Genomic DNA, 12093 nt, shown 5'->3' on the forward strand with positions numbered 1-12093 from the left:
TAAGGAATCAACAATATCACCAGCCAAAATGTCAATGGAATGTCAGACATATGACCCCAGAACTCGTCAAATAATGACACATGTTTAGAACCTGCCTCACTGTCTGGGTTTGGTTCAGAATGAAACTTTTGAACATGGTCCAATGCAAACTGGTTGTAGTGATCATTGATCTCAAACAGGTAGTAAGAGAATGCAAATGTAGCACCAAGGTAAAACAACACCATCAGCCAGGCAATTCGCTGTCGGAAATTCATGCTGCAGTATTGTCATTGCAGGACCTGAAATAAATTGCAGTTTGTTTAAAACTATACAGTTAACCATAAAAAAAAGTTACATGTACATGACTAGACTATATTCTAGACAAGCATGAATTTATGATATTTTCTGGTTTGCTTAAATCCTCATTCAAACAGACACAGTACAAAAAGACCTAATACAAATATCATCTTAAAATTTTGAAGCCTACAACTAGCTACAATAATGAGCAATCAGGGATACTTTTTTTATCATCAATGTTGAATAATAATAATAACAAAATTGTTCAATATACACCCGACAGTGATCTAAACTGGATTGAATTTGTCAATGGAGTCGTTATTTTCACATAAATATATTGTGGGTCCTGAATACTGTTTTTATACATGTTCACAACCTGTAAGGTTTTTCCCAGATTTACAGATATCAGGAGGTAACTAAATAAATATGTGATTAATAGAAGGCAATAATATTTTTGTAGAAATTTGAATATATAACGGAGATAATTTCAAAAGTGTGGCCGCGAGGATTCTCTACACAAGGACAGTTTGCTACTTATTTGCTGGGGTGGTGGACATCTAGAGTCTGCCATAGTAAAAATAAACTGTCAAAAGACTCGTTGACGGCCATTTAGGTGGACTTGCCTACGACAATCTGGACTACATGTAGTCTAGTCAAAATAATTCTACATATTTATTTTACATTTTTTGATATGGCAAATTGGAAGAATCTTGTATAACACGTCTATTTTTTTACCTCATGTGGTCATGCACTAGTATTTTATCTTGATGCATACCTGCCAATTTCTTCTTTTCGTATATGTACATAACATGTGTCTATCAAAATGGTAGATATGCTGATAAATCTGTAGACAAGAAAGTTTATCCGAAATGATTGATCCGAACATGGTTCATGTTTAGTAAAAAAATACAAAAATTACGACGCACTGTTACCAAAGAAATGCAATCCTTGCCGAAATGTATTTTCCAAAAACATGTTCTGTCTTAATTATCGTTCTCTCAACCTCACCTTTGACATCTAAACCAGTTCTATGAGCATTTGTTGTCTCGAACGTTTCTGTCTTGATGACACATCGTTCGGGCGGCAGTCAACAGGTAATGTATATCTCAAATAACAAAAAAATAATTCAAATAACGCCTGGTAAAACGTTCGTAGAAGGTTTGGCATCAAGTGCAGACAAGTAATTTGAAGTGTTACTTCTGGAAATCAGGCATTGTGTTGGTGAAGTTAGAGCATATTTACATTAACTATAGTGTGCACCATGATTGTATTTGCCGGCACCCGGGATCACTGAATTTCATATTATTAATAAACGTTTTTTTTTTTAAATATCCTAACACGAACCCTAACTATCTTTATTCCGCAAGAAATAATTCAAAGTTAAACCAATACTTAAAATTTTGTTCTCATTCTCGACATACTTGGCATTTTTGTGGCGAGGTGCATACTAAGAAGCTTGAAAAAGTACAAGAACGAGCCATCAGATTCATATACAATGATTACACATCTGATTACCCAACACTTTTATCTAAATCAATGTTGCCAACTCTCAAGCTTAGAAGGTTAAGGTCCATTGCTATAGAAACCCATAAAATTATCCACAAGCAGGGTCCAATGTATCTACATGACTTAGTGGTAATAAAAGAACATTCCTTTAACTTTAGATATAAGATGATGGCTGCTATCCCAACTGTAAGAACTACAACATATGGGTGCAATTCTTTCCGCTCCGGTGCCCCTAAACTCTGGAACTCCCTTCCACAACATTTTAGGGAAGAAACTAATTTTAATCATTTCAAGAGTTTAGTCCGGGCATGGAGCGGAGATAACTGCAAATGCTCATTTTGCATGTAAGAATGCTGTCATATAACATGCTGTAAAATGTCTTAATCAAAGATATGTTGGATGGGACCTCGCGAGCTTAGACTGCCTATGCAGCTGGTCTCTTTCAATGTGTCTTTGATTTAAATCATGTTAATTAATTGTGACTTCTTTTGTTTTATTTCCCATGCTAAATGCATTGCCCTTACAGAATGAATGTCTTTTTGTGAACAACTCGCGAACAATTTGTGAATATATTGTGAACACCAGTATTCGCAGGTATCATTCGCAGAATGTTCGCAGCTTATGCGAATAATCAGCGCACACCTAGGACTGCTATTCGCAATAAGTTCACAATAAAATAATAGTTCGCAGAATGTTTACGGTTATAACTTTAAAAATGTTAAAGTTAACATAATGTTCACAATTAGAACATATAAAATGTCAGTTTATCAAACGAAAGGGTTTCAATTCGCAGAATGTTCACATTTAAGTCGCAGAATGTTCACATAAATAACTTTGTTACTGACTAGGAATAACATTTGTGGAAAACACTCTGTTAATTTTCCCTGTTTACAATATGTTCACAATTGTGACTTGTAAAATTCCACTAATCAGTCCCACAAAGATTAACAAATTAAGTTAAACAGTATATGGATTCCACTTTAAATGAGTTTTTATACTGATCGAGGGTGTTAATTTATCCTTGGTTAAAAGTGAACATACATGTACCTATTGATGATGACCTTCAGACAAATCCTTTCAAAGGAATATTAACTACCAGTATGTAGAATTGAAGAATATCAAACGTTTTGTTCACTTTATTTTTTAAGCATGTTAACAATTCAGAATCAAATCAAATATTCAACAATGTGTCAAAAACATTCATATTATACATTCAGTACAAAGTCGGCAATTTTCGAGAAAAACGTGCTTAAAGTTTTGTTAATTTATTTCACTGATTTAAATTGTTATAAGTCACCATTTCTTCTTGTTAGATTTATTTAATTAACGTAAAACACATGGTTGAATCACATCCATAAAATAGCCATATTCTCCGACAACGATGTTGCCGATAGCGACGAGAAATAATAACAACCTAGTTATTTCCCTTCACCATATACGTAATTTCCGGTTTGTAATTGAAAAACGAGAAATTTTGAAACAATTACGTTTTTTGTCTACATTTACTGCTGTTCGAGGATGCTTCTGTCGAGTTATGACAGGTAAACATCATTGCAGTTGTATAAATTTAATATTAAGCTTTGTAAGGTTTAAATGATATAGAAAAAAGACTAAAATATTCGTTAATATAGTCATAAACCCGGAGTAGTAAACAAAGGACTTGAACTGGACTGCTTTTATTTAATTTTCATACACCATTGTCCATAATAATGAGGTAATTTGTATAATGATATAACTTTCTCATCATGATCGAGTCAATTGTTTATGTAGTCAGGGGAGTACTGTGTTCCTGATGGACTTGTCAACGACACTGATATGACATTTTCATCATGATTTGTGTATTATAACTTATGAATGACCTTCATTTACTAGAAACACTCATCCTGACCATACCAACACTGTAGATAATTGTGATCTGTTTATGAGTTTTGATAACAACAATGATGAAATGACAAAAGATCACAGTGCACTACATAACTGTATTTATATGCATCATATTGCTATCTTATTTCAGGACAGTATCCATGCTCCCTGTCGGACACCCTCCCATGTTGCAGTTAACATTTCCCTGCCAGTCTTCTTCCCCCATCATGCCCAACTGACTGGTTCAATATTGTTCAAAACTATATGGAAATGCCTCGTCATCGTAGTTTGGAGTATGTGCAGAGCACTGAGGTACATTTTAGTTATTTATAACTTAAGTTCACAAATTAATAAACGGCTAATTGAATTATTAACTGACAGTTTTTTTCAAGTAAGGAGAATATTTGTGGATGCACACATGACAATCTTGTGATGCGTAATCAGAAGGCATATTGTGTAATACCGAATAATTAACTGGTTTCCATATTTTATTTTGAAATCATGCAATAGTTTAGATTAACAAAATAGCATGTATAAAATAAAGATGTACGTGTATCAAATGTTGCAGGATAACAAGCAGTTTATTTGCTTGATGAGACTGATTTGCCGGGGAAGGGAGCAGACACTGCTGTGAGCATGATGATCACTACTTCAAGTACCATGGTTTGGAGATGAAAAGCCGAAAATGGCACTTTGGTCTTTGGAAAAGCAGGTAGATAATAAATTTTGCACATTTATCCCTATGGTAGAGTACTTTAATTTTGAAAATACTTACCTAACAGAATTGAGCCCTAGATTTTCAAGAGTATTCACTTAAGATGTTAGCCTTTTAATTGTTGTCAGTTACATGTCAAAAAAATAACCTTGACCATAACTCAATAACTGTTGAAATTGATAAAATGCAACTTTGCATACCTATTGCCAGAGGACGAATGTATATGTGAACTTTCATAAGTATGTTATTTCTATATTACATTTCAAATTTTCAACAATGATCAACAAAAATAAATGCTGTTTTAACTAGTCAAGAAACTCCTCACTTTGTCAAAACACTAGTATGATATCTAAATCTTTATGTAAGGCTTATATAAGCTTATTAAGCTTGTTTTTTGTGTGCTTTATTGTGATGTCAAAATATGACTGAACTAGACATAATTTCTATCAATTCATACTTTCAGCAAACAGGCCTGGCTTTGTGCAGTGCAGGTGTGTTGCATCGGATATGGTGTAGTTTACCTTAATGAAAACCAGAGTAGTTGTGTTACCTGAACTCCTTTCCGAAATCTGCATCAAGGGGATGGATCTTGAATGGCAGTGGTATTAACATGACAAGATCAGATAATACAGCAGATTTGACATTTAAAAAGACAGTGTGCCCTTGACAGTCTCAACCAAAGCATTGAACAAACTGTACAACCTGTTAATTAACTTTTAGAGCTGTTTGTTTGGACTAGTGTTTGTCATTCAGAAATAAGTATTAACATTATTTCTCAGTATGAGAAAACTCCAGGAATTAGAAACTTACTGATATTTACTATAACTATGTAAACAAACCTCTTACGGGTTTAGCCAGGTTAAAGAAAGACAGGGAGCCACAGAAAAGAGACAGGTTTCCATGTGTCAATAGAACACCCTTCATTTAGCTGTGAAGAATTTTAACATTTTGAATGTTACAGAAAATGTAAGGAACATTGTATAATGTTTAATTGAAGTACTATTAGGTTTCAAGTGCCAAATATGTAAAGCCTGTGTGTATTTATAATCATGTTAATATAAAGTTGTTATCAAAACAAAATCAATATTTGACTGTCTTAAGCTTTTAATTCTATGAAGGCAGGAGGTTGCCAATCTATTTGTTAGTTCTACCTTTTTCATAACTGTGGCCAGGGGTTTGCAGGCCCTTATAACACTTTAAAAAAAAACTGATAAAATTTCAATTTTACTCTGTTAACTTTGATATGGTAATCTAATCTTACTGCAGCTCATTTCTGCAATATTATGACTGAAACTGTATGTTATAACAATAAGTATGGTTACCTGTAAGTTACTTAAATGGAATTTTTTGACAAGTATATAAGACAAAATTATTGGAAAAAATAAGAAAAAAATTGTTTGTTAAAAGGTATAATGCATGTATGTAGACAAAAACAAAATGAATAATTACTTTGTGTTTGAATAAACTGTATAATAATTGTTTTCACTTCTTACATTTGATATATTCTCTAAAATGGCAATTTAGGATTTGACTCCAAAAGTTTTGCACACAGTATCACAATATATATATATATATATCACAGGTTATTCACATCTACTGATCTCCAATAGTTCACATTTATTGTTCGCATATTGTTAACATTTATTGGTTCATAGTTCGCGAATGGTTCACATGTACTATTCGCAAATTGTTTACATGTACTGTTCGCAAATTGTTTACATTTAATATTCGCAAGTTGTTACCATTTAATATTCGCGAATTGTTAACATTTAATATTCGCAAGTTGTTACCATTTAATATTCGCGAATTGTTAACATTTAATAGTCGCAAGTTGTTAACATTTAATGATCTCCATTTGTACAATTTGTTCACAATTTGTTCGCAATTTGAGTTCGCAGATAATCTAATTTGCATGTGAAAAGTGAACATTCTGTGAACATTGTGCGAATGAATTCTTAGAAGAAGATACATGTTCGCAGATAGTTCGCAAAATATTTACATATTATTCACAATAACTGTTCACATTTAATGCATTTTTTCTGTAAGGGTGTCGTATTACCTTGTGATTCGTATTTTCGATTAACTTATGCTATAAATTATGCTAATCTACCTACATTTTATATAAAGTCTAATGTCTTTCAACTGCCAAATATGTTTATGTGATTTTACTATAAGAATTATTTATTTGTTTCAAGTGTACATACTGAATATTATTATTTGCATGAACTGATGTGTGTGATATATTAGTTACATAAATTATGCTATTTATTTATATAATGTCGGTCAAAAGCTATTCACAGCTTATGTTAAACTGTTGATGATAGTACCCGACAATAAATAAATATTGACTTGACTTGACTTGATATGTTTTATCTGGGAGTAAGATTATTGGTCACAGGTTTTTTCATACACTATTGTATTCCTTTCCAGAGCTCTACTTTATATAATTATAGTAGATTAATTGTGCGTATACCTTAACTGTACTTGCAATGTTCGCGAAAAAAACGTTATACATAAAACACTAATCTATAAGAGTTAAATATTAGCCAAATCACATTCATCACATTTGAAGCTTATATTTTTCTTTACCGGGGATAGGGTGGAACATCAAGCACAAAGATACCATCTTACTTGAAAACACAAAACTAGTAACAGACCAACAAGAAGTATGCAATGTTTTCAATGATTTCTTTGTCAACGTAGCCAAAAATATTGGAAATAATTATCTTGATGTAAATGAAAACCATCCAAGTATTGTATCAATTAAGCAAAACAACCTAACACAAACCGAACTTCATTTTAAACCTATAGATTCTAGCTTTATTGATAAACAAATTGACAAATTATGTATCAAAAAAGCAACAGGCGCTGATGGTATCTCATCTAAACTGGTAAAATTAGCTAAACCTGTCATCGCCAATCACATTACTTCTATCGTAAACAAGTCATTTTCAACATCAACTTTTCCTGATAGTTTAAAAATGGCACAAGTTACTCCTTTACATAAAATGAACAGTAATCTCGAGAAGGGCAACTACCGTCCAGTCAGTATTCTTCCAGTAATGTCAAAAAAAATTGAACGCGCCATGAACACTCAATTAGTTGAATTCTTTGAACAACATTTTAATATATTCTTGTCTGCTTTTAGACCAAAATTCGGATGCCAAACAACACTTTTAAAAATCATTGAAGACTGGAAACAGGCACTAGATGAAAACAAATATGTAGCGTCAGTACTGATGGACCTCTCATTAAAGAGATTGAATCTAATTAAGAATTAGCACATTATTAAGACAAAATATAGATATCACATACTAATACATATGTACATATAAAATATTAAAATATGTAAGAAATTGTACCTAATATATATATATATATATATATATATATATATATAACGTCAAACCCGCCCCTTATGTTATTTTTATTTGCAGTATTGTATCTGTAAATTGACTGTGCAACAACAACAACAATTATCTTTATTTTCCATGGTAACATTTGTTACAACAGACTATATAAAGTTCGATAAAGCATCGGTAAACAAGATGGAACTGAATACTTCGTAACAATACATTTGCTTCAATAGTTCTATGCTAACGAAGTGAAATTATAACGCAATAAAATAATGTTAACATATTCAACTGAAATAAAGCGTTATAAACAGGTTCAGTGACATAGGTAGAATTAGTTAAACAATTCATTTTAACATTACCATACTATTAGTCTCTTGTCATTGTTTGACAAAGTTCATTTTGATGTTAAAACTAAACGGTCTTTGTTTGACGCTATGGTTGTTCCAACTTGATTGTACGGCTCTGAAGTATGGGGTAAATACAACTTTGAAGAAGTTGACAAGTTACATTATAATAGATTTCTCAAATATATATTAGGTGTAAAGCAACCGACCCCCAATTCTGCTGTATATGGTGAGCTTGTACATACATGTTCGATTAAGAAAACATGGCCCATGATCATATTTAGATGATACTTTTTTATATGTAATTAAGTAAAATTAAATTCGGCGAACAAATAAATGATTAAAAAAATATACACAACATAAGACTTTATTTTACTTCGGTATACAAATCTGATAATAATATTGCATTATAACTATACATTCGTATTCATTATTATTATTTTATTTTTTTTACCAAACTTATATAGCGCCCTTTTCATATACACGTTCAAAGGCGCTTTACAACGATAGAATCTGATAGCTAACTACAAGCAATATTATTAAAACACTAGACAGCCTTTGAACAATAAATGTACAACATACTAAAAAATATGAAACACAATAAAATAAAATGTGGTATTTAACTGGTCGTCTGAATTAAAAACAATAAATATCAATATCATCAGATAAAAAAATAGTCTAGCGAAACTTCGGAAAAATTTAAAAATGATATTAATATAATTTACGCCCGACATCTAAATTGCATTTATATATTGTATCAATAGTCTAAAACAGTTTACATAGGATATGTAACTGTACTAAAAGATCATGGAAGAATTAAAACAGGTTGTAAAATTATGTTTAAAATCACATAATGGTCACACAGTCTTCGTGAATCATTGTCACAGATCATTCCTGGTAAAAATGCTACTCATACACCTGTTTGAAATAGTGTGTTTTAAGTGCACGTTTGAAAGAATACAATGAACTTGAGTCTCTCACACCGGATGGTAGATCGTTCCACAGTTTCGGAGCTGCATATTCAAAACGTCGGTCGCCGTAGGTTACAGTTTTACCTTTTGGTATCACTAAAGTAAGTGCTTTGTTTTGAGATCGCAGATTTCTTCGTGGTTTGTAAACACAAAGCATTTCTTCCAAATATTCTGGTGATTTCCGTTTAAAGCTTTGTAGTTATGCGTAAAATTTTAAACTGAATTCTGTATTGCACTGGAAGCCAATGTAGTTCTTTAAGTACAGGTGTGATATGATCGTACCGCAAGGTTCTGGTGATGATGCGAGCAGCTGTATTTTGAACGATCTGCAGTTTAGATGTTTAGTTGCATCAATTGTCAGATATTTCTGAATTCTGCATATTTGTCTAAGATGTAAATAACATGATCTGCATACTGAATTAACGTAATCTTCCATGTTCATGTTTGAATCAAAGATGGCACCTAATTTTTTAACATTAACAGACTGTTTAACTTTCGAGTCACCGACGGTTACCGATAGATCTTCAATGTGTTTGGAGTTATGAGGAGATGAGAACATGATGACTCCTATTTTATCAGTGTTAAGTTTGAGCATGTTTAGATTCATCCATGATATTATGTCTCGAAGGCACGATTGAATGCGTTGTAATGTTTCTTCCTTAGAAATGTCATCTGATGATTTTGAAGATAAATACAGCTGTGAGTCATCGGCGTAGAGATGGTATTGCAGCCCTTGCTCTGTGCAAATGGCACCAAGGGGTTTAGTGTACATTGTGTAAAATTTCGGCCCTAATACAATCCCCTGTGGAACACTAAAATTCAGTGTGACCGGGTTTGACAGCACCCCATCAATGTATACTGTCTGTTTTCTATCTTGAAGGTATGATGTTATCCATTCAAGTGGTTTTTCAGCGATTCCGAACACATTTTCAAGTCTTTGTAACAAAGTTTTGTGATCGATTGTGTCAAAAGCTGCCGATAGATCTAGCATTACTAAGATGGTTGCATTACCATGGTCAAGGGATTTAAGAACATCATTTTGGACGTTGATAAGTGCAGTTTCTGTCGAATGGAATTTACGATAGGCTGACTGATGTTTTTCTTGAAGTTGATTTTCTGTCAAGTGTTCATCAATGCGAGAACTCACTACTTTTTCTAGTGTCTTTGATACAAATGATAGATTTGAAACAGGTCTTTATTTTTTTTTTAAATGTTTTGATCCAGTGTTTGTTTTTTCAAAAGAGGTCGAACATAAGATCCTTTAAACTCTGATGGAACGTTTCCTGTGCTGAGCGAAATGTTGATAATGTTCGAAAGAAATGGTAAAATTTCATCGAGGAATGATTTTAATAGCCATGTTGGTATCGGATCCATTTCACATGATTTATTGGAAGATTTATTGATTATTGTCTTAACTTCTTCTGCTGATGCTGTTTCAAAGTGAGTCAGACTATTTTCAACACTCAATTGTTCTGTTTCTGATTCGACTGGGTTAAGAACTAATTTTGATTTTATCTCATCTCTAATGGTTTCTATTTTCTTAACAAAAAAATCACTAAACTCTTGTGGCAATTTATGAGTTTTTATGTTTGTAGGTAAAGATGTCTCAGTTGGACCGTTCAGTAGATCTTTTGTGATTTGAAACAAGTGCTTTTGATCTCGACCACAAGCTGTTCCCTATCCAAATAATGATTTGGCTTTAGCCTCTACCAGCATATTATTTACTTTTGCACATTGATTTCGATAAATTTCGTGGTCAACAGTCAGTTTAGATGATTGCCACTTTCTTTCTAACCGCAGATGTTTTGCGTCATATAACTCCTTAGTATACCAAGCACAAGAAGGTCGTAACACTATTGTCTTTGTTTGAAGTGGGGCATGTTTTTCGAGTAAGGTGGATAGTACATTTGTATATACTCCTACAAGTTGTTCGGGATCTGTGCTTTCAATATTGTCACGTAAAATTTCTGCTGATTCAATGTCACTTTTAAAGGAGTCTATATCAATTGAGTTCAGTTTTCTATATGTCACTGTCTTTCGGATAGGTGGTGGTTTTTCAGCAACGGTATTGAATATAACAGCATAATGATATTTTGTCACTTTTCCCGATTTATTGTCAGACAACCCTGGATCAACAGCATTGATGTTCGAAACTGATGTGTCCGTGTCTCTAGTGATGACGACGTCAAGTGTATGTCCAAGCACATGAGTTGGTTCTCGTACATGTTGCACCATTCCACATGATTGTAAAATGCTTGTGAATTTAATTGTGTCCGATTGAGTGGGGATATCCAGATGGAAGTTCAAGTCTCCGGTTATTATAATGTTCTTATCAGTCACAGCAAATTTTGCTAGAAATTTTGCCCATTCTTCTAAAAATACACAAGTTTTTGATCCATTTCCTTTAGATGGGGGTGGTCGGTAAACAATAGCTAACCTCATTGAATAATTTTTAATTGTTATCTTGCAATCCAAATGTTCAAATGTTGCGTAGTCACTATCATGAGTTGAGGTTAGAACCTGAACGTTAATGTTTGACTTATAAATCAAATTAAAAATTCATAATAATACCAAACACACACATACACATATGTAACTGCCCACTAGTTACCCAATAGTGAACATTCATTTTTTATGTCACTTGCAACTTGCACAAGTGTTAAACTATTAACAAGTGTAGCCTTATTTGTAAAACATTTAATACACAACGCATGTCAGCCAGTGTAATTTCTCTAGTTTTTTTTGTTAAATTGAATTAATTATACTCAATAATGAGTTCCCCAATAACGTTTGGCACTATATTGAATATCCCTTTTATCCCTCATATTTTGTAAGTTTGATAAACTTGATACCCCTACTCTGTAACATTAATAATATATAATGGTTTCACCCATAGGATTTGTTAAAATGGACCATTCCATTTTGGTCCCGTGATGTTAGGGTATATAAGAAGCGAAAGGCATAGAATTAGTTAGTTCGTGTCTCGACGCCGATGTGAAAACATCAAGTTAACATATAGGGAAGCTTTAAAGTATCTTTTTGTACTGTTTAGTGCGGGTTCT

The 12093-nt window shown here is 32.8% G+C and overlaps 1 long non-coding RNA gene across 1 annotated transcript; it reads left to right on the forward strand.

The window, feature by feature from the left end:
• Positions 1-3221: 3221 nt before the first annotated feature.
• On the forward strand, positions 3222-6713 carry LOC128209223 (uncharacterized). The gene is made up of 4 exons (XR_008256962.1): positions 3222-3323; positions 3797-3957; positions 4214-4357; positions 4824-6713. It is a non-coding gene; the product is annotated as an uncharacterized LOC128209223 (long non-coding RNA).
• The last annotated feature ends 5380 nt before the right edge of the window (positions 6714-12093 follow it).

The sequence above is a fragment of the Mya arenaria genome, chromosome 11 (assembly GCF_026914265.1).
Source record: "Mya arenaria isolate MELC-2E11 chromosome 11, ASM2691426v1".
NCBI lineage: Eukaryota > Metazoa > Mollusca > Bivalvia > Myida > Myidae > Mya > Mya arenaria.